The sequence below is a fragment of the Hyla sarda genome, chromosome 10 (assembly GCF_029499605.1).
Source record: "Hyla sarda isolate aHylSar1 chromosome 10, aHylSar1.hap1, whole genome shotgun sequence".
In the NCBI taxonomy this organism is placed as follows: domain Eukaryota; kingdom Metazoa; phylum Chordata; class Amphibia; order Anura; family Hylidae; genus Hyla; species Hyla sarda.
Window position 1 is genome coordinate 143,246,150 of NC_079198.1, and position 22,508 is coordinate 143,268,657.

Genomic DNA, 22,508 nt, shown 5'->3' on the forward strand with positions numbered 1-22,508 from the left:
GCATTTCATCGTCCGCGAACACTGTGCGGCTGTCTCCGCCAGACAAAAGGCGAATTGTACGTTGTTTGTTTGTTTCCACTAAGAGCTGCACCTGCCTTGTTGATTTACATCCCTAAAATGCTAAACTAATGGGGCTCACAAATAGACAGGACCGAGGTCTCCATCAAGAGATGTCAGACGCTCCGCACCGTACGACCAACAGAGACTTGTATTCTGCGCCGCTCGTCTCAGACACCGTACGGAAACAATGACTTTGTGTTAGTTCGGGGAATTTTCTTGCCAAGCGACAGATGAGATTGCGAGGTGTTCACGAAAACCGGAGCTGGATCCTGAAATGTAGGAAAATCTGATTGTAACCACCAAACCCGGCGATAGATGGATGAGTGGCGCCAAATGTAATGTCAATGACAATGCACAGCGCTATGGAATATAATGGAGAGAATTATTTATATGGCCAGAAATATAATAATGTAGGTTTATAAAAAAAAATTGTCTAAACTGTATCATTATTGTTACTGTTTATTAATAATAATAATAACTTTTATTATTATTGTTTAATGGTAAGTTGTATAAACTATATTATTATTTTATTATTATTATTATTATCATCACAAACACCACTATAAATACATCCTAAAGCCCAGACTGATACATTGTACATAGCTAGTCCTGCTCTCAGCTGAGAAGTAATACAACTGTATCCAGTCTAGACAATACTCTGTGAGCTAAACATCCTGAACACTGAACCAGGGTTCCCCCAGCTGTGAGACAGAAGCACTGGAGCACATCAGAGTGAGACACAAGTACTGGAGCACATCAGAGTGAGACACAAGTACTGGAGCACACCAGAGTGAGACACAAGTACTGGAGCACACCAGAGAGAGACACAAGTACTGGAGCACACCAGAGAGAGACACAAGTACTGGAGCACACCAGAGAGAGACACAAGTACTGGAGCACACCAGAGAGAGACACAAGTACTGGAGCACACCAGAGAGAGACACAAGTACTGGAGCACATCAGAGTGAGACACAAGTACTGGAGCACATCAGAGTGAGACACAAGTACTGGAGCACATCAGAGTGAGACACAAGTACTGGAGCACACCAGAGAGAGACACAAGTACTGGAGCACACCAGAGAGAGACACAAGTACTGGAGCACATCAGAGTGAGACACAAGTACTGGAGCACACCAGAGTGAGACACAAGTACTGGAGCACACCAGAGAGAGACACAAGTACTGGAGCACATCAGAGAGAGACACAAGTACTGGAGCACATCAGAGTGAGACACAAGTACTGGAGCACATCAGAGTGAGACACAAGTACTGGAGCACACCAGAGAGAGACACAAGTACTGGAGCACACCAGAGTGAGACACAAGTACTGGAGCACACCAGAGTGAGACACAAGTACTGGAGCACACCAGAGAGAGACACAAGTACTGGAGCACAACAGAGAGAGACACAAGTACTGGAGCACACCAGAGAGAGACACAAGTACTGGAGCACACCAGAGAGAGAGACAAGTACTGGAGCACACCAGAGAGAGACACAAGTACTGGAGCACACCAGAGAGAGACACAAGTACTGGAGCACACCAGAGAGAGACACAAGTACTGGAGCACACCAGAGTGAGACACAAGTACTGGAGCACAACAGAGAGAGACACAAGTACTGGAGCACACCAGAGTGAGACACAAGTACTGGAGCACACCAGAGAGAGACACAAGTACTGGAGCACACCAGAGTGAGACACAAGTACTGGAGCACACCAGAGTGAGACACAAGTACTGGACTACACCAGAGTGAGAGACAAGTACTGGAGCACACCAGAGTGAGAGACAAGTACTGGAGCACATCAGAGTGAGACACAAGTACTGGAGCACATCAGAAAGAGACACAAGTACTGGAGCACACCAGAGAGAGAGACAAGTACTGGAGCACACCAGAGAGAGACACAAGTACTGGAGCACACCAGAGAGAGACACAAGTACTGGATCACATCAGAGTGAGACACAAGTACTGGAGCACACCAGAGTGAGACACAAGTACTGGAGCACACCAGAGAGAGACACAAGTACTGGAGCACACCAGAGTGAGACACAAGTACTGGAGCACACCAGAGAGAGACACAAGTACTGAAGCACATTAGAGTGAGACACAAGTACTGGAGCACACCAGAGAGAGACACAAGTACTGGAGCACACCAGAGAGAGACACAAGTACTGGAGCACACCAGAGTGAGACACAAGTACTGGAGCACACCAGAGAGAGACACAAGTACTGGAGCACACCAGAGAGAGACACAAGTACTGGAGCACACCAGAGAGAGACACAAGTACTGGAGCACACCAGAGAGAGACACAAGTACTGAAGCACATTAGAGTGAGACACAAGTACTGAAGCACACCAGAGTGAGACACAAGTACTGGAGCACACCAGAGTGAGACACAAGTACTGGAGCACACCAGAGAGAGACACAAGTACTGGAGCACACCAGAGAGAGACACAAGTACTGGAGCACACCAGAGAGAGACACAAGTACTGGAGCACACCAGAGAGAGACACAAGTACTGAAGCACATCAGAGTGAGACACAAGTACTGGAGCACAACAGAGAGAGACACACTTACTGGAGCACACCAGAGTGAGACACAAGTACTGGAGCACACCAGAGTGAGACACAAGTACTGGAGCATACCAGAGAGAGACACAAGTACTGGAGCACACCAGAGAGAGACACAAGTACTGGAGCACACCAGAGTGAGACACAAGTACTGGAGCACACCAGAGTGAGACACAAGTACTGGAGCACAACAGAGAGAGACACAAGTACTGGAGCACACCAGAGTGAGACACAAGTACTGGAGCACACCAGAGTGAGACACAAGTACTGGAGCACACCAGAGAGAGACAAGTACTGGACTACACCAGAGAGAGACACAAGTACTGGAGCACACCAGAGAGAGACACAAGTACTGGAGCACACCAGAGTGAGACACAAGTACTGGAGCACACCAGAGTGAGACACAAGTACTGGAGCATACCAGAGAGAGACACAAGTACTGGAGCACACCAGAGAGAGACACAAGTACTGGAGCACACCAGAGAGAGACACAAGTACTGGAGCACACCAGAGAGAGACACAAGTACTGGAGCACACCAGAGTGAGACACAAGTACTGGAGCACACCAGAGTGAGACACAAGTACTGGAGCACACCAGAAAGAGACACAAGTACTGGAGCACACCAGAGTGAGACACAAGTACTGGAGCACACCAGAGTGAGACACAAGTACTGGACTACACCAGAGGGAGACACAAGTACTGGAGCACACCAGAGTGAGACACAAGTACTGGAGCACACCAGAGTGAGACACAAGTACTGGAGCACACCAGAGTGAGACACAAGTACTGGAGCACACCAGAGTGAGACACAAGTACTGGAGCACACCAGAGAGAGACACAAGTACTGGAGCACACCAGAGAGAGACACAAGTACTGGAGCACACCAGAGAGAGACACAAGTACTGGAGCACACCAGAGTGAGACACAAGTACTGGAGCACACCAGAGAGAGACACAAGTACTGGAGCACACCAGAGAGAGACACAAGTACTGGAGCACACCAGAGAGAGACACAAGTACTGGAGCACACCAGAGAGAGACACAAGTACTGGAGCACACCAGTACTGGAGTAAACCATTTTAATTTCATGGGTTTTCAGTTCCTTTTGTTTTTTTCCTTTTGCTTTTTCATGCTTGTAAGAATTTCTTTTTAACTTCTGGAAAAATCTGTACTTACCTTTCCCCTGCAGATTCTGTTTGACTCCCCTGATCTTCTGTCTTTTTTCTGATTTTGAGACGAGCACTTGTTGCAGGACCTGCCAACCCTAGCCAATAACTGCTTGCAGTGGTGCCCGGTCATGACCAGTGATTGGCTGAGCCAGCAGGTCCTGCATCAAGCACTCATCTCAGAAGCAGGAATAAGATAGAAGATTGGGGGTTGTGACGGAGCTGCAGGGATAAACCCTTAAATATTTTTTCTCAAAATAAATTAGAGGATACATAAAATAAAATCTAGTAAAGAAGAAGTTTGTAATTTTGGCAGCATAGTAACTATTTCCCTCTGTTTGCCTCTTTGATCATTGTCACTTTACACGTTCAGCAACTTTCTTAATTCCCCCATAATGCATCACATCTCTCCAGCAGAACAGACACAATCAGGTTGAATCCCTCTCAGGCTTAATGACCCTTCTATAGAAGTTATCGCTACCGAGGCTCATTAGGAAACTGATCCAGAGATATTTATAACGTTTTCTATGTTCAGTGGTGAGCAGAGGAAATGTTTGTGCCTTCACTCACACTTGGTTTTCACAAGACACTTATTGTTCTCATGGTTGATTTTCCTCATATCTTTGAAATCACATGTGATGGAAATTTCAGATTAAGGGTACATAATTAATTGTATTAAAGTCCGGTCCCAGGGGTCCGACCGTTGGCAGCCCCTGCAATCTCCTGCCCGACACCCTATACTCTCTCCGTGCATAGATTACTGTCAACCACGGCACAAAGCTGAGGCCGAAATGCCCCTCCGTGTATCTCAATGGGAGAGCCAGAGATACAGCTTTCATGTTTTTCCAGCTCTCCCATTGAGATACATGGAGGGGTGTTTCCGACCGTTGGCAGCCCCTGTGATCTCCTGTCCAGCACCCGACTCTCTCCATGCATGGCGTGACCTCCGCTCTGTACATAGATTACTGTGGACCACCGCACCGAAGCTTTGACCAACACGCCCCTACACGCCCATGGAGGGGTGAGTTAGTCAAAGCTTTGGTGTGGTGGTCCACAGTAATCCGTGTATGGAGCGGAGGTCACGCCATGCATGGAGAGAGTCAGGTGCCGGCAGGAGGTCACAGGGGCTGCCAACGGTCGGAAACACCTCTCCATGTATCTCAATGGGAGAGCTGGAAAAACACGAAAGCTGTATCTCTGGCTCTCCCATTGAGATACATGGAGGGGCGTTTCGGCCTCAGCTTTTTGCCATGGTCGAAAGTAATCTATGCACGGAGAGAGTATGGGGTGCCGGGCAGGAGATTGCTGGGATCCCAGCAGTAGGGCCCACCACAATAAGACACTTATTCCCTATTCTGTGAACAGCTTATATGATGTTTGGTACTGGAGTACCCCTTTAACTAGATCTCCTAGACCTGTAGAACCTAAACTGTGGTTCTCTAACTCTTTTCCAGCATCCTCTTATAGCCTCTCAAGAACCTGGCTGACTGAAACATCATTAACTGCTTTAAGTTCCTCAGGGGAGGAGGTGCCAGTTCTAAAGATCCACCCACAAGGATCTTCCTAAACTGTTCTTTGTGTGATAGGTTGACGTTATTAGGCTTTGTGGAAACCATTGTAAGGTGAGTGTCTTGTCCTGTCAATACAAGTAGATGTTTTAATAATTAATCTCTACTCCAATAATGATGTTGTCTGTGACTAAAGAAATGTGTATGGAATGAAGTCGCAAAAAAATAACACAGTCCTCTGACGACAGTCCTGTTGTTTTAGGCACAATTTAAAAATACAGGAAAACCCCTTAAAAAATACACACACACACACACACACACACACACACACACACATATATATGTTCAATTTTTGAAAGTCTTGTTCACTACATTGAAAATTATACAATAAGTATCCCTTCCCCTGAGGAAAAAGAATGAAACAATTGATTATTTATCCTACCAGCCTATTTAGATGACCAGGTGTAGTGATGAGATTCCGCCCCCTTTCTCTGCCAAACCAGGATCTGTGGAATATTTAGGCAAATCATTTTGGTAATGGAATTGCAATCAGTACACCTGGTGCCTGCAACATCAGTTTAAACAGGTAAGCACAAGGCAGCAGCGTGGCTGTGCTGCAATGGGTGGGGCGACTGATGTGTGGGAGGGAATTAAGTCACCTCCCACCTTGAAACAAAAAATCCTGGGGATTCTAGTCTGAGGAAGGCCTCAGAAAGAGGGAGTAGCCACTTTCCAAAAACAACAGCAGCGTGATGGGGGACACAGGACACGGCCATTTACCACCAACACAAGCACCGATCCTTGGTAAGTATGTCCATTTCTGTATGACATTTAATAACTAAAGTCACCTAATGTTGGAGAACCCCTTTAAATAATAGGCCACCAGACTGTTCTCTTGCTGGTTTATCCACAGATATCGGAAGACTCCACCAGTGCTGTCAGATGCCGTGGACCTGTATATACTATATAGAAAAGGAACGGCATGGTCATGTAGGGCATATCTGTAAAGCAAGTGCAATGAGTTATAGGTTATGGGCATGACAAGGGTATGAGAAAAGGGGCAGAAATCTGCTGTAGGGCTTTCTGTGGGCCACATGTACCCGTCGCTGATCTGCCAGTAAAAAAAAAATTGGACCCTAAAAAAAAAAAAAAAGGATTGTTCAAGGTAGACAGCATCTTCAATAAAAAGCCAAAAAAACGTCCAGGCGGGTAATGAAAAGTGACAATGGATGTAGTCATCTCGATAGGAAGAGCAGACGTGAGCGGAGCGACTCCAAGAGGCCGAGGTTGTGTAAATGAGACACATGAAGCTTTGAAAACATGATTCTGGGAGCGGAGAAAGGAATGAATCAGATGGTTAAACCAGCAACGAAACCAGATGCTATCGCCGATTCCCATCAGCTGCTCAGAGCCCCGGCATTAAACACGGCATGAGCAAGACGCCGCTGATCAGGAGAGGATCAGGTGGAGGAGACGTTAGCGGAGGAGCTGGAGTATCAACAGGACCGGAAGACAGTGGTGAATACCAAGTATAATGTGCACAAAACAATGGACGATCCCACCCAAAGTCACATAGAGCCGATATCTATGACACCAAACAACGTCAGAATGTCGTAACGTTAAAGGGGTATTCTGGGATTTTAATTTATGTGACTATGATACAGGGGCTGTAAGGTTAGTGCAGTACACAGTGTAATGTCTGTACCTGTGTCTGTCGCAATTCTTATGTGATCTTAGCCCTGATGTTCATTTTTATCAGCATACAAAATGAGTGTTGTCTCAGGTTTTTCCAGGTTGCAGTGCGTCCCGAGAGATTACATTACTAGTCAGGTGTTAAAAGGGAGCCTGTTTGTGCTTCAATGGGTAGAGTGACTGCTGGGTGGTAGGGAGATCATTCTCCACAAGGCTGCTGGGAATTGTAGTTTCAATCATAGCACAGCATGGAAGGGAGCTCAGCTGTGCTACAATGGGAGGGGCAACTGATGTGTGGGAGGGAGAAAAGTGACCTCACACTTACAAACAAAGAGCTGAAAATAAGGTAGGACGATAACACTATACACCTCTATATGGCTCTGTCTGCTCCTGAACAATACTTCATGTCTATTCACACTATTCTATAGAGCTGAGTGAGATTTTCAAAAGTTCAATTTGCCGGGACGTTTCTAAAAAGTTTGGTTGTAGATGAATAGGCAATGCAATAACCCTTACAACATGTGTATAACACTGCCTAAGAGCTCTAACCCCTGTATAACACTGCCTAAGAGCTCTAACCCCTGTATAACACTGTCTAAGAGCTCTAACCCCTGTATAACACTGCCTAAGAGCTCTAACCCCTGTATAACACTGTCTAAGAGCTCTAAACCCCTGTATAACACTGCCTAAGAGCTCTAACCCCTGTATAACACTGCCTAAGAGCTCAAACCCCCTGTATAGCACTGCCTAAGAGCTCTAACCCCTGTATAACACTGCCTAAGAGCTCTAACTCCCTGTATAACACTGCCTAGGAGCTCTAACCCCTGTATAACACTGCCTAGGAGCTCAAATCCCCTGTATAACACTGTCTAAGAGCTCTAACCCCTGTATAACACTGCCTAAGAGCTCTAACCCCTGTATAACACTGTCTAAGAGCTCTAAACCCCTGTATAACACTGCCTAAGAGCTCTAACCCCTGTATAACACTGCCTAAGAGCTCAAACCCCCTGTATAGCACTGCCTAAGAGCTCTAACCCCTGTATAACACTGCCTAAGAGCTCTAACTCCCTGTATAACACTGCCTAGGAGCTCTAACCCCTGTATAACACTGCCTAGGAGCTCGAATCCCCTGTATAACACTGCCTAAGAGCTCTAACCCCTGTATAACACTGCCTAAGAGCTCAAACCCCTGTATAACACTGCCTAAGAGCTCTAACCCCTGTATAACACTGCCTAAGAGCTCTAACCCCCTGTATAACACTGCCTAGGAGCTCTAACCCCTGTATAACACTGCCTAAGAGCTCTAACCCCCTGTATAACACTGCCTAGGAGCTCGAACCCCCTGTATAGCACTGCCTAAGAGCTCTAACCCCTGTATAACATTGCCTAAGAGCTCTAACCCCTGTATAACACTGCCTAAAAGCTCTAACCCCTGTATAACACTGCCTAAGAGCTCTAACCCCTGTATAACACTGCCTAAGAGCTCTATCCCCCTGTATAACACTACAGAAGAGCTCTAACCCCTGTATAACGTGCATTGTGGGTAAATTGTTTGAAGGACTTATAAGGGATTACATACAGGAATACATAGGGGATAATAGTATTATAAGTGATAGCCAGCATGGGTTTACTAAGGATAGAAGTTGTCACCAATCTCATTTGCTTTTATGAAGAGGTGAGTAGAAGCCTTGACAGAGGAATGGCTGTGGATATAGAGGGGGGCTGTGTATATAGAGGAGGGGGGCTGTGTATATAGAGGGGGGGCTGTGTATATAGAGGGGGGCTGTGTATATAGAGGGGGGCTGTGTATATAGAGGGGGGCTGTGTATATAGAGGGGGCTGTGTATATAGAGGGGGGCTGTGTATATAGAGGGGGGGCTGTGTATATAGAGGGGGGGCTGTGTATATAGAGGGGGGCTGTGTATATAGAGGGGGGCTGTGTATATAGAGGGGGGCTGTGTATATAGAGGGGGGCTGTATATATAAAGGAATGGCTGTGTATATAGAAGGGGGCTGTGGATATAGAGGAGGGGTTGTGTATATAGAGAGGGGGCTGTGTATATAGAGGGGGGCTGTGTATATAGAGGGGGGCTGTGTATATAGAGGGGGGCTGTGGATATAGAGGGGGGGCTGTGTATATAGAGGGGGGCTGTGTATATAGAGGGGGGCTGTGTATATAGAGGGGGGCTGTGGATATAGAGGGGGGCTGTGTATATAGAGGGGGGGCTGTGTATATAGAGGGGGGCTGTGTATATAGAGGGGGGCTGTGTATATAGAGGGGGGCTGTGTATATAGAGGGGGGGCTGTGTATATAGAGGGGGGGCTGTGTATATAGAGGGGGGCTGTGTATATAGAGGGGGGCTGTGTATATAGAGGAGGGGCTGTGTATATAGAGGGGGGCTGTGGATGTAGAGGGGGGCTGTGTATATAGAGGGGGGCTGTGTATATAGAGGGGGGCTGTGTATATAGAGGGGGGGCTGTGGATATAGTGTTTCTGGATTTCCCTAAAGCGTGTGATACTGTCCCTCATAGACGTCTGACAGGTAAGTTAAGGTCTTTGGGTTTGGAAATTTTAGTTTGTAACTGGATTGAACACTGATCATGGATCGTACCCAGAGAGTGGTGGTCAATGATTCGTACTCTGATTGGTCCCCGGTTATTAGTGGTGACCCCAAGGTTCAGTACTGGGCCCGCTGCTGTATAATTTATTTATCAATGATATAGAGGATGGTATTAACAGCTCTGTATATAGAGGGGGGCTGTGTATATATAGAGGATGTGTATATAGAGGGGGGGCTGTGTATATAGAGGGGGTCTGTGTATATATAGAGGATGTGTATATAGAGGGGGGGGCTGTGTATATATAGAGGGGGGGCTGTGTATATAGAGGGGGGCTGTGTATATAGAGGGGGGCTGTGTATATATAGAGGGGGGGCTGTGTATATAGAGGGGGGCTGTGTATATAGAGGGGGTCTGTGTATATAGAGGGGGCTGTGTATATATAGAGGGGGGCTGTGTATATAGAGGGGGGCTGTGTATATAGAGGGGGTCTGTGTATATAGAGGGGGCTGTGTATATATAGAGGGGGGGCTGTGTATATAGAGGGGGGGCTGTGTATATATAGAGGATGGTAACAGCAGCTCTGTTTCTATCTTTGCAGATGACACCAATCTTTGTAGCACGGTACAGTCTATAGAGGATGTGTATATAGAGGGGGGGGGCTGTGTATATAGAGGAATGGCTGTGTATATAGAGGGGGGCTGTGTATATAGAGGGGGGCTGTGTATATAGAGGAATGGCTGTGTATATAGAGGGGGGCTGTGTATATAGAGGGGGCTGTGTATATAGAGGGGGGCTGTGTATATAGAGGGGGCTGTGTATATAGAGGGGGGCTGTGTATATAGAGGGGGGCTGTGTATATAGAGGGGGCTGTGTATATAGAGGGGGGCTGTGTATATAGAGGGGGGGGCTGTGTATATAGAGGAATGGCTGTGTATATAGAGAGGGGATGTGTATATAGAGGGGGGCTGTGTATATAGAGGGGGCTGTGTATATATAGAGGGGGGCTGTGTATATAGAGGGGGGCTGTGTATATAGAGGGGGGCTGTGTATATAGAGGGGGCTGTGTATATAGAGGGGGCTGTGTATATAGAGGGGGCTGTGTATATATAGAGGGGGGCTGTGTATATTGAGGGGCTGTGTATATATAGAGGGGGCTGTGTATATAGAGGAGGGCTGTGTATATAGAGGGGGGCTGTGTATATAGAGGGGGGCTGTGTATATATAGAGGATGTGTATAGGTTACAAGATGACTTGGATAGACTAAGTGTCTTGGCCTCCACTTGGCAAATGAGGTTCAATGTGGATAAATGTAAAGTTCTGCATCTGGGTCCTAATAACCTGCAGCGTCGTATGTCTTAGGGGGGCTGTGTGTATAGAGGGGGGCTGTGTATATAGAGGGGGGGCTGTGTATATAGAGGGGGGCTGTGTATATAGAGGGGAGCTGTGTATATAGAGGGGAGCTGTGTATATAGAGGGGGGCTGTGTATATAGAGGGGGGCTGTGTATATAGAGGGGGGCTGTGTATATAGAGGGGGGGCTGTGTATATAGAGGGGGGCTGTGTATATAGAGGGGGGCTGTGTATATAGAGGGGGGGCTGTGTATATAGAGGGGGGGCTGTGTATATAGTGGGGGGCTGTGTATACTAATAACCTGCATGCGTCGTATGTCTTAGGGGGGATTAAACTGGCAGAGTCACTGGTAGAGAAGGATCTGGGGGACTTGTAGATCACAGACTACAGAATAGCACAATGTCAGGCTGCTGCTTCCAAGGCCGGCAGGATATTGTCATGTATCAAAAGAGGCCTGGACTCCAGGGACAGGGACATAATACTCCCCCTTTATAAAGCATTGGTACAGTCTATAGTGTATAATACTCCCCCTTTATAAAGCATTGGTACAGTCTATAGTCTATAATACCCCCCTTTATAAAGCATTGGTACAGTCTATAGTGTATAATACTCCCCCTTTATAAAGCAATGGTACAGTCTATAGTGTATAATACTCCCCCTTTATAAAGCATTGGTACAGTCTATAGTGTATAATACTCCCCCTTTATAAAGCATTGGTACAGTCTATAGTGTATAATACTCCCCTTTATAAATCATTGGTACAGTCTATAGTGTATAATACTCCCCCTTTATAAAGCATTGGTACAGTCTATAGTGTATAATACTCCCCCTTTATAAAGCATTGGTACGGCCTTACCTGGAATATGCTGTTCAGTTTTGGTCGCCTGTACATAAAAGGGACACTGTGGAGCTGGAAAGGGTGCAGAGACGCGCGACTAAACTAATATGGGGCCTGGAACATCTTAGCTATGAGGAGCGATTAAAGGAGTTACAATTGTTTAGTCTTGAGAAGAGACGTTTAAGGGGGGATATGATAAACGTATATAAGTATATAAATGGCCCATACAAAAAATATGGAGAAAAACTGTTCCAGGTTAAACCCCCCCCCAAAGGACGAGGGGGCACTCCCTCCGTCTGGAGAAGAAAAAGTTTAGTCTAAAGGGGCGACACGCCTTCTTTACCGTGAGGACTGTGATTTTATGGAACGGTCTACCTCAGGAACTGGTCACAGCAGGAACAATTAACAGCTTTAAAACAGGATTAGATACATTCCTGGAACAAAATAACATTAATGCTTATGAAGAAATATAAAACTACATCCCTTCCCCTTATCCCCTTACATCCTTCCCTTCAATCCCCTGGTTGGACTTGATGGACGTCTGTCTTTTTTCAACCATACTAACTATGTAACTATGTAACTATGTATAACACTACACAGTTTAAAAGAACATGAGTCGCGGCTCTGATACCTCTCTGTATCACAGCTGTCCCCTATGGATCACAGATCTACACTGTGGGTGATCCGAATATTGACCAGCGGTGGTGCTAGGACAGTATTGAAAGCATATATCAGTATCTGCAATAGTAGAGTTGATAGACATCCTGCACTCACCGCAGTAGTATGGGTCAAACTATCTTGAGCTTCCACTGGACGGACTGACAAGGCTGGCGGGGGGCACTCAGAGGCGACTGCCGGCGGTTTCGCACAGTGTAATGCACTTCTTCCAGCTCCAGGCGGGGAATACTGGATACAGCTGTCATCATTTATAATCCCCGCCACTGGGAGACGGGAGCTCTGATTGGTGAAAAGCTATTACCCAATCAGAGCTCTCGGTGGTGGCGATTATGAATTATGCAGCTCTATACAGTATTCCCCAACTGGAGCCGATGGCGAGCGCAGTGTAGCCGCATGTGTCGCCCGCATGTTAACTTAATAAATGCAGATCGCAGACGGTCTCAGGAGAATGATCCACTGCGATCTGCCCCTCAGCCCCTGGACTATAACTCCCATCATGGACGGAGTCTGTCCATGATGGGAGTAGTAGTCCTAAAAGCCCTAAAAGAGTCCCGCAGCCGGGAGATGTGCAAGTGTCATCCCCCAGCGCTGCGGTACTACAACTACTCCCATGATGGGACAGACTCTGTCCATGATGGGAGTAGTGGTCCAGGGGCTGAGGGACAGATTGAAAGGGGGTCTCACTCCTGAGCTACACAGTCCAGGCCTGACTGCCTTTGGCATAATGGGAACAGAGCCTTTCTGGCAGTGTGTTCCCAAACAGGAAGACTCCAGCTGTTGTTTAACTACAACTCCCCATGATGGGAGTTGCAGTTTAGCAACAATTGGAGGCTCCCTGTTTAGAAACACACTGCATTATGTGTACTCTCCCCAGGGGAAAGCGCTAAAAATTTACTAACCCATTTTTCGTGTTTGTCTTTTCTTTTTCATTTCAGATGCGTGAATGCGTAGGACTAAGTCGGATTCGGTTGACTGCGACGATCACCAGCAAAGGGTTAATGAGGGCTGTGGGAGAGTGTTTTTTTTCAATAATTTTTTTTTCAATGTGTCGTGTTTTTTATGATTGAATTTTCAGGCTTAGTAGTGGGAGCCATCTTGTAGACAAAATCCATAACTAAGCCGGGGCTTAGCGTTAGCCCCAAAAAACAGCTAGCTCTAACCCCCAATTATTACCCCGGGTGCCGGTACCAACAGGCCCGGGTCATGAAAAATGGCGCTCCTGGGCCTAGGTGGTAACATACTGGTGCTATTTAGGTATCAGTAATAATGGTCCTCGCCCACCCTGGTGCGTTAAAGAGGCACTGTCATTGTTAAAAAACTTTTCATATATTGCAGGACTCATTATAATATGACATTTCACAATATACACCTGTTAAAATTTTTTTTGATTTTCACCTGAAATTCAAGCTCAAAATAGCCACCACTAGGGGTCGCCTGTCTTTTAGCCAGACAGACTAGTCTAGATTTTACAGCATACTGGATACGGCCGTAAAGCATACCGGTATCCAGTATAGGAGATTTCTATTGTGTATGCAAAACTACAGATAAAGGATGTGTGGACATGCTGGGAGCTGTAGTTTTACAACAGCTGGAAGCAACACTGCTCTAACACAGTTATTTACAAACATTGCAGCTTCAGTTGTTACTAAACTACAACTCCCAGCATGTTGAAATAGTCAAAGCTTTCTCGGACTCCTGAATGACAAAGAAGTTGATCAGACATTCAGGAGTCTGTGAAAGATGAATGACACACATAGTGACAGCTATGCTAATTAGCATCCAGCTTTACTAGGAGAAGATAAAACAGATAGAACATGTATTCATAAAAATGCTCTACTTTTATCTAAAAAATCCTGGCACTAATTTTATAAAGATCTATTCTTATATTTATACATTTTATCCTGTGATGAATTCACCATAATGTCTTCTGATTACTGCAGGCAAGTATTCCTAGTATTCCAAGTATCTTCCTCCGACACATGACACAGCATAAACCCAGAGAGGAAAGGGTTACAGAGTAGAGAGCACTGATTGGCTGACTGCACAGGCTTGCTCCTGTGAGGGAGACAGACTGACACGCCCCCTCCAGCCTGCACAATGAAAAAGTAACTCACCAGCAGATAAATGCTTATATCTCTGGATATATAGGTCCGAGACACATAAAAATTATATGCACATGATAAGGATTGGGTCCTGAGTAACATATCACTTTAGTTTGCACTATGACAGGTACGCTTTAAGACTGTTGCTGCTTGGTTGGTATCTGGTTGGCATCTGGCTGATACTGAAAATAGGGGGAACCTTATGCATTTTATTTTTTATTTAATTATAAATAAATGAATAAATAAAAAGTGTGTGGTTCCCCCTATTTTCAGTATCAGCCAGATACCAACCAAGCAGCAACAGCCTGACGTTACCAGGGTGGGCGAGGACCATTGTTACTGGCCCGTCCCAGTATAAATAACACCAGCCTGTTACCACCTAGGCCTAGGAGCGCCATTTTTGACACTCCAGACCTGTTGTTACCGGCTCTTCCTGGCACTCCTGGGGTGGTGGGTACCGGGGTAATAATTGGGGGTTAGTGCTAGGTGTATTGTGGGCTAACGCTAAGCCCTGGCTTAGTAATGGATTCCATCTACAAGACACCTTCCACTACTAAGCCTAAAAATTCAATTATAAAAAACAGAACACATTGAAAAAAACATTATTTAGAAAAACACTCCTGCACAGCCCTCGTTAACCCTTTTTTTGAAATTTAAAAACCACTGATTGTCGCAATCCACCTAATCTAATGTAGTCCTCCGCATTCACGTATCTGAAATGAGAGGAAAACAAAAAACTTTAAAAAAGTTAGTACATTTTTAGTGCTCTCCACTGGTGAGTGCACCCATACTTCAGTGTATTCCTATACAGGGAGCCTCCAATTGTTGACGCCTGCCTAATGTATCCTGTATATACAGTCATCTATAGACAGCTGTAGTATATAAAGGAAAACGCACAAAGACTTAACCCAGAACTGCTCTGCAGCAGCGTGGGTTAACTCCTTTCTTGCTGGGCTCCTGTATATTATACATGGGTACACTCTGCACCCCTTTATACTATACAGCCGGCAGAGGTAAGTAGTGATGCTCTGCACCCTGTATATGTATATACTATACATCACTCCTTATCTCCTTACACTTCGTGGTCCGAGCGCTCTGCATCTGACCCACAGAGTGGTACCTGAAGGCAAAACTCAGGAAAAAGCTCTGAAAGTTTTTCTGGCGTTTTTGCTGGTGGAAAAAAAAACAACTCAATGGAATTTGAGCCTCAAAGCAATAGAGCAAAATCCACGTGTCCTGTGAGGTGCAGCTCAGGTTACAAATAGAACTGTGTGGAGATTTAGGACTATGCACAAAATGTATCATGTTCCTTGCACAAGGTATGGTACATTTGGGGCAATTGAACCAAATTTAGACCAACCAAAATGATCTACAAAAAACATCTACCTACACCAACATTGCTGAATGTCCCCCATTGAGTGTATAGAGTATATAGAGTGTATACAGTATATAGAGTGTATACAGTATATAGAGTGTATATAGTGTATAGAGTGTATAGGGGGACATTTATCAATGTATCAAAGTGGATTATGGCCTGCTGGAGGTCATTTTGCAGGGCTCTGGCAGTGCTCCTCCTGCTCCTCCTTACAAAGGTGGAGGTAGCGGTCCTGCTGATGGGTTGTTGCTCCTACGGCCTCCTCCACGTCTCCTGATGTACTGGCCGGTCTCCTGGTAGCGCCTCCATGCTCTGGACAGACACAGCAAACCTTCTTGCCACAGCTCACATTGATGTGCCATCCTGGATGAGCTGCACTACCTGAGCCACTTGTGTGGGTTGTAGACTCCGTCTCATGATACCACTAAAGTGAAAGCACTGCCAGCATTCAAAAGTGACCAAAACATCAGCCAGGAAGCATAGGAACTGAGAAGTGGTCTGTGGTCACCACCTGCAGAACCACTCCTTTATTGGGGGTGTCCTGCTAAATGCTTATAATTTCCACCTGTTGTCTGTTCCATGTGAAATTGATTGTCAATCAGTGTTCTTCCTGAGTGGACAGTGGGATCTCACACAAGTGTCAGTGACTTGGAGTTACATTGTGTTGTTTAAGTGTTCCCTTTATTTTTTTGAGCAGTGTATATATATATATATATATATATATATATATATATATGTAGGCTGGAGGGGCTAATTAATCATGATGACATCACTCAGGGGGTTGGGGCTGCAGAATAGAGACAAAGGGAGGCAGGGAACACTAAACTAACAATGAGAAGACTACACAACTTCCTGTTAGCACCTTTGCCTTATAGCACTGGGGTCCTGGGCTCAAATCCCACCAAGGTACAACTGCAGAGAGTTTGTATGTTCTCTCTGTGTTTGTATGGGTTTCCTCCCACACTTTAAAACACACTAATAGGTTTAGACTGTGAGCCCCAATGGAGACAGGCACCGGTGTGAGTGTACAGCGCTGCAGCGCTATATAAATAAAGACTTATTAATATTATTATTTATTATTAAATCATGCAGAAGCATACTGAAGCCGATATGATTTGTGATAACGCTATATAATTGCTATAAGGAGATTCTCACACAACTAAACAGAATGTGATTTAATGATCCTCTGTCTGGGGGTGTTTATGCTTTCTATGTCCATATGTGGCCATTTAGTGGTTGTGATTCCTTTATAACAAGTAAGAAAAGACACATCTGCACCTTTCTTTCTACCAGGACCATAGAACGATTGGACAATGGCTCCATATACAGGACTCAGTCTTCTTATTCTTTAGGATTACCATATAATGACTGGTCAATGTATTTGGCACAATCTCCGTCACAAAGGTTTTGGTGCTAAATGACTAAGCGCCTCTGTATTTTTCCATTATAAATACTTGGAATATTTCAGGTACCAGGCGATCCCAGGTGTTTTTGGTGAAGCTCATAACATGTTATTTGAGAAGAACAAGCAGGGAACTTGGCTCCTTCTGAATACATTAAATTACCGAGAGATAAAGCGGTAAACAAAGCCCCGGTCTACGGCAAAGTAAACAGACAAATCGTAGGAGCCCAAAGCCAAGGCGGCCGCCAAAGCTCAGGCATCGTCCCTAGACAAAAGGAGCGTTCCCCGGCAGCCTCAAAGGCAAAAAAATGTATATACTGTGCACTTTTATATCTGCTAAACCATTGAATCATTGATGACCTGCGGATGTAGCGGTGCTGAGCTGGAATTGGCAGAAGTGATGCTACCAGTAGTTTTCCCTTAGAGTAAAAGGGAACGTGTCATCACAAATGCCTTATTGTCAAGTTTTCATGTTTATTTAAAGTTTGTTTTACTGTCATGAAGTGTAACATATGCTTCACAGAAACGTCACATAGGGCAGGGAAGAGTAACCCTACGCTGACCCTAAACATGTGTCCCTGGCTACTTGTTCAACCGCTCTAATAGCAGATAACAACTTGGCGCCAATCCCACCTGTGTAAAGTACAGGGGCGATCTCCGTGCAGCACCCACATTCTATACCGGGCTGCTGCTCCAGTCTCGGAAACCTCTGTGTGTGACGTCATGCCACGCCCCCCCCCCCCTGTAGACATGAATGGAGGGGCGTGGCATGATGTCACAACGGGGTGTGGCGTGACGTCACGTCTCCAGTCCCCAAAACACATAGACTGCAGGTGCTGCACGGAGAACGTGGGGGGTCCTAGCAGCAGGACCCCTGCGATCATACATCTTACCCCTTATCTTTTGGATAGGGGATAAGATGTTTATGGCCGATTACCTTGTTGTCCATTGTTATTGACTTATATCTTGATTATTCTCCTTGTACGCATTGTTTTTCTTGATATTGTTGTTATTATATGCCGTTCCAATATATTTTTCAATAAACTCTGAATTGAAAAAAAAGATGTCTATGGCCGGAATACCCCATTAATAGGAGAGTTACCCCACCGCAAGCCCTCCTCTTGCAGGACCATCGGGACTATTAGAGTGGAGTGGCAGCATAGAGCATCTTTCATGGTGAATATGAAAATAGGCAAGTTAAAGGGGTACTCCGCTCCTATACATCTTATCCCCATATCCAAAGGATAGAGGATAAGATGTTTGATTGCGGGGGTCCCGCCGCTGATCTCCCTGCGGCAACTGGCATTTGTTTAGAGCATCATCTGCAGCACTAGAGGCTTGTGATGTCACGGTCATGCCTGCTTGTGATGTCACGCCCCCCCAAGTCCGTCACGTCCCCTCCCATAGACTTGCATTGTGGGTGTGTTGCTGTGACATCATGATCGGGGCGTGGCCATGACGTCACAAGCCTCTGGTGCTGCACTCCAGTCATCCGGCACGGAGCGAAGTTCCCTCTGTGCACCGGATGTCTGGGGTGCTGCAGCCGAGATCCTTTTGATATGGGATAAGATGTCTAGGGGCGGAGTACCCCTTTAAAGGGGGTTTTCCATGAGCTGAAAAAAATGCTAAAGGAATTTTGTGAGTGCCGCAAATTTATTAGGAAAGTAACAGAAGTTTTGTGATGAATTAGAATAACACCGAATTGCAAGATCAAACCACACCCAGGAAACCATGGAAACGCATAGGCATGCATGGGAGCTGCATACACAAAACAGTAGAAGATTTATAGATGAAATGCTTGATTTTCTATTTTTATGAGCAAAAAAAAAATTTTTAAAAACTTGCAAATTGCATTTCTCCATAATATATGGTTCTCTACTAATTGTTTTCATTGACATAAAGCAGTGTATCCGATCTATACTATCACAGTTCAGTAATAATAACCGAAAGCAATTTCCTCATTCACAGGGCAGCCGCGTTTAATTACTGTTTTACTGTTCTATAAATTTGCTGCATGGACGGTTTTCTATATGAATCCTTTGCTGATCTGAGTTTATTATATCCAAGGGTCCGTATCATAGCTCCGAATGTAACAATGCAAAAGCGGCGGCCATTGTCGCAGACTCCAGAATGAGAATTATGGGATAATTGAAGGACTTGTATATACGGTATATAATTAAAGATGTCTGCCCTGTCAAATTCAGGACAACAAATGGTCTTACCTGTCATTAGGTTCTGTTTGGTATTCCTAATCTTAGTTCATTCAGTTAAAGGGGATGAGTTCTAAACACAGCCCATTGGTGGTTTTTCGGGTTTCTCTAATCTACAGTAACCCCATTTGTCAAGGACAGACTAAGAATTGTTTACCCACCCAGATCATGGGCCCCTTATTTCCTTAAAGGGGTACTCCGCTGCTCAGCGCTCAGAGCAAAATGTTCTGAATGCTTAGAGCCGGCGTCAGGGGCTCATGGCATCATGGCCCCACCCCTCTTGACACCACACCCCCTCAATGTAAGTCCATGGGAGGGGGCAGGGTGTGACGCCACGAGGGAGCAGGGTCGTGATGTCACGAGCCCCTGGCGCCAGCTCTAAGCATTTAGAACATTTTGTTCTGAGCACTGAGCAGCAGAGTACCCCTTTAAGTTTCGAGGGAGCTGTATAGATCTGTATACAGTTGGCGCCCTCTAGTGGCAGCTGAGGGCCACCAACATTTTAAAAAGCAAGTCTATGACAATAAGTTCCAAGTTACAAGAGAAACACAGATCTCTGATCCTTATTAAGATTGATACAAACATACTAACATTAACATATGCAAAATCGGGACATTAAAGGGTCACCTGGGACCACCCTTAAACTGCCCACTTTTGGGTGGTGCTTGCATAAATCCTGTCCAAGAAGCATAGCTGAGTGCTTGTGGACCCTGGAGCAAAAGTTAATTCCGCCCATCCTATGCCATCCCATGCCACCATGTTCCTAATGAAATGTGCCAGTATGCCCTAACGATATGTGCCACATTGCATCTTATAATCTGTGCCCACATCCCCTAATCATTTGTGCCACCATGCTCCTAATGAAATGTGCCAGTATGCCCTAACGATATGTGACATATTGCACCTTATGATCTGTGCCCACATCCCCTAATCATCTGTGCCACCATGTTCCTAATGAAATGTGCCAGTATGCCCTAACGATATGTGCCACATTACATTTTATGATCTGTGCCCACATCCCGTAATCCTCTGTGCCACCATGTTCCTAATGAAATGTGTCACCACACGCCTAATGATCTGTGCCTCTATGCCCTAATAACATGTCACCATGCTTCTAATGATCTGTGCCACCACATGCCTCATAATCTGTGCCAACATGCCCCAATGAACTGTGCCATCATGCACCAATGACCCTAAGTTGTTTTTGGCTATGTTCAGCCATCGAATGGAGTTTGAATGGAACGGCAGCCCAGCAAATGGTGGTGAAGCACATAAAATTTCAGCTTCCTCTAGGCCACTGTAAAGAAGCATGGACACTTATCAAAGACAGGAGTCCCTCCTTCTGCACATACTGTCCATTGCTGCTCTAAAAATGCTATGTATGCCTAGATGCTTAGAACATACAGGAGCAGGGACTCCTGTTTTGACAAGACTCCCTTCTCTTTTACTTGATTTTGCCCATAGTGAATCCCCCCAAAAATCCAATTTAAGCAGATCCGATTTGAAAAAGATGGAAGCAATTTGAATTGTGATTAAAATCGCTTGTCTCATAATGATACGTTGTATATATATATATATATATATATATATATATATATATATATATATATATATTCTTTTATATTCTCATGTATTCTTGTTTATTTTTTTAAATCAATACAGTAAATTTGAAATAACCTTGAGTTAGTTTTGGTTAAAAATATCTTTCCATTCTGTTTATACAGATTCTATTAAGACCTACGTCTCTTCAAGGTTACAACCCTCGGCTCTCTAAATATTGTTTGTGTTCTTTTTTACTTACTGACATAATTTGCATATATGAATGTAAAGTATCTGAACGGACAAATGTTTTTGTATTCAAGTGCGATGAGTCTAGAACAATTTGCCTCTCCGCATCTCTATAATTATAACATCACAAGATGCAGAGGTTAATATCGCGTCTACATCACATGACTGAGCAGAATCAATTTTTAATTCGTATAAACACATATATATCGTATTTTTCGCCATATAAGACGCTCCGGCATATAAGACGCACCCAATTTTTAAGGATGAAAATCTAGAAAAAATAAGATTCTGAACCAAATACAATGTAAAGTATAGGACAGTGATCTTCAACCTGTGGACCTCCAGATGTTGCAAAACTACAACTCCCAGCATGCCCGGACAGCCGTTGGCTGTCCGGGCATGCTGGGAGTTGTAGTTTTGCAACATCTGGAGGTCCGCAGGTTGAAGACCACTGGTATAGGAGGTAATACTCACGTGTCCCCGCTGCTCCGGAACCGTCACCGCTCGTAACCGCTGCCCTGGATGCCATCCTCCATCGCTGTCTCCGTGGTGTCCCCGTCGCTCCGGAACGTCTCTGCTGCCCGGTATCCTCGCTCTCCGTCGCCGCCATCATGTCCCTACGCACGGCGCTCCTATTGGATAACGGGACGACGTGCGTGACGACGTGATGACGACGAAGGAGAGCGCCGGCCATGCAGGGGATTCCGGCACGGATCAGACACCGAGGAGGCAGGTAAGGTCCCTCTCGGTGTCCTGTAAGCTGTTCGGGACGCCGCAATTTCACCGCGGCGGTCCCGAACGGCCCGACTGAGCAGCCAGGTTAGTGTCACTTTCGCTTCAGATGCGGCGGTCAGCTTTGATCGCCGTGTCTGAAGGGTTAATACAGGGCATCACCACGATCGGTGATGTCCTGTATTAACTGTGGGTCACAGCCATTGATGGCCGCAGGGACCGCCGCGATAGGACAGGGTTTTAATGTGTATTTGCCGTATAAGATGCACCAAGACGCCGTCTTATACGGCAAAAAATACGGTATATACCGCCCGGCCATGTGATTACCGCAGATATGGAGGTCAGGTGACGCTTTCTGCTCATCTTTGAGAAGGTCTTGACCTTATAGATTCCCTCGTTAATTTACAATTGTTTACCCCGCCATATGTTACATGTCCAGCAATGACCCAATACCCTTACACCCCCTATGATACTCTAT

At 45.5% G+C, this 22,508-nt stretch overlaps 1 protein-coding gene across 1 annotated transcript in view; it reads right to left on the minus strand.

The window, feature by feature from the left end:
• AJAP1 (adherens junctions associated protein 1) overlaps positions 1-22,508 on the minus strand; it is a 325,555-nt gene that overhangs the window by 248,366 nt on the left and 54,681 nt on the right. The window lies entirely within an intron of this gene.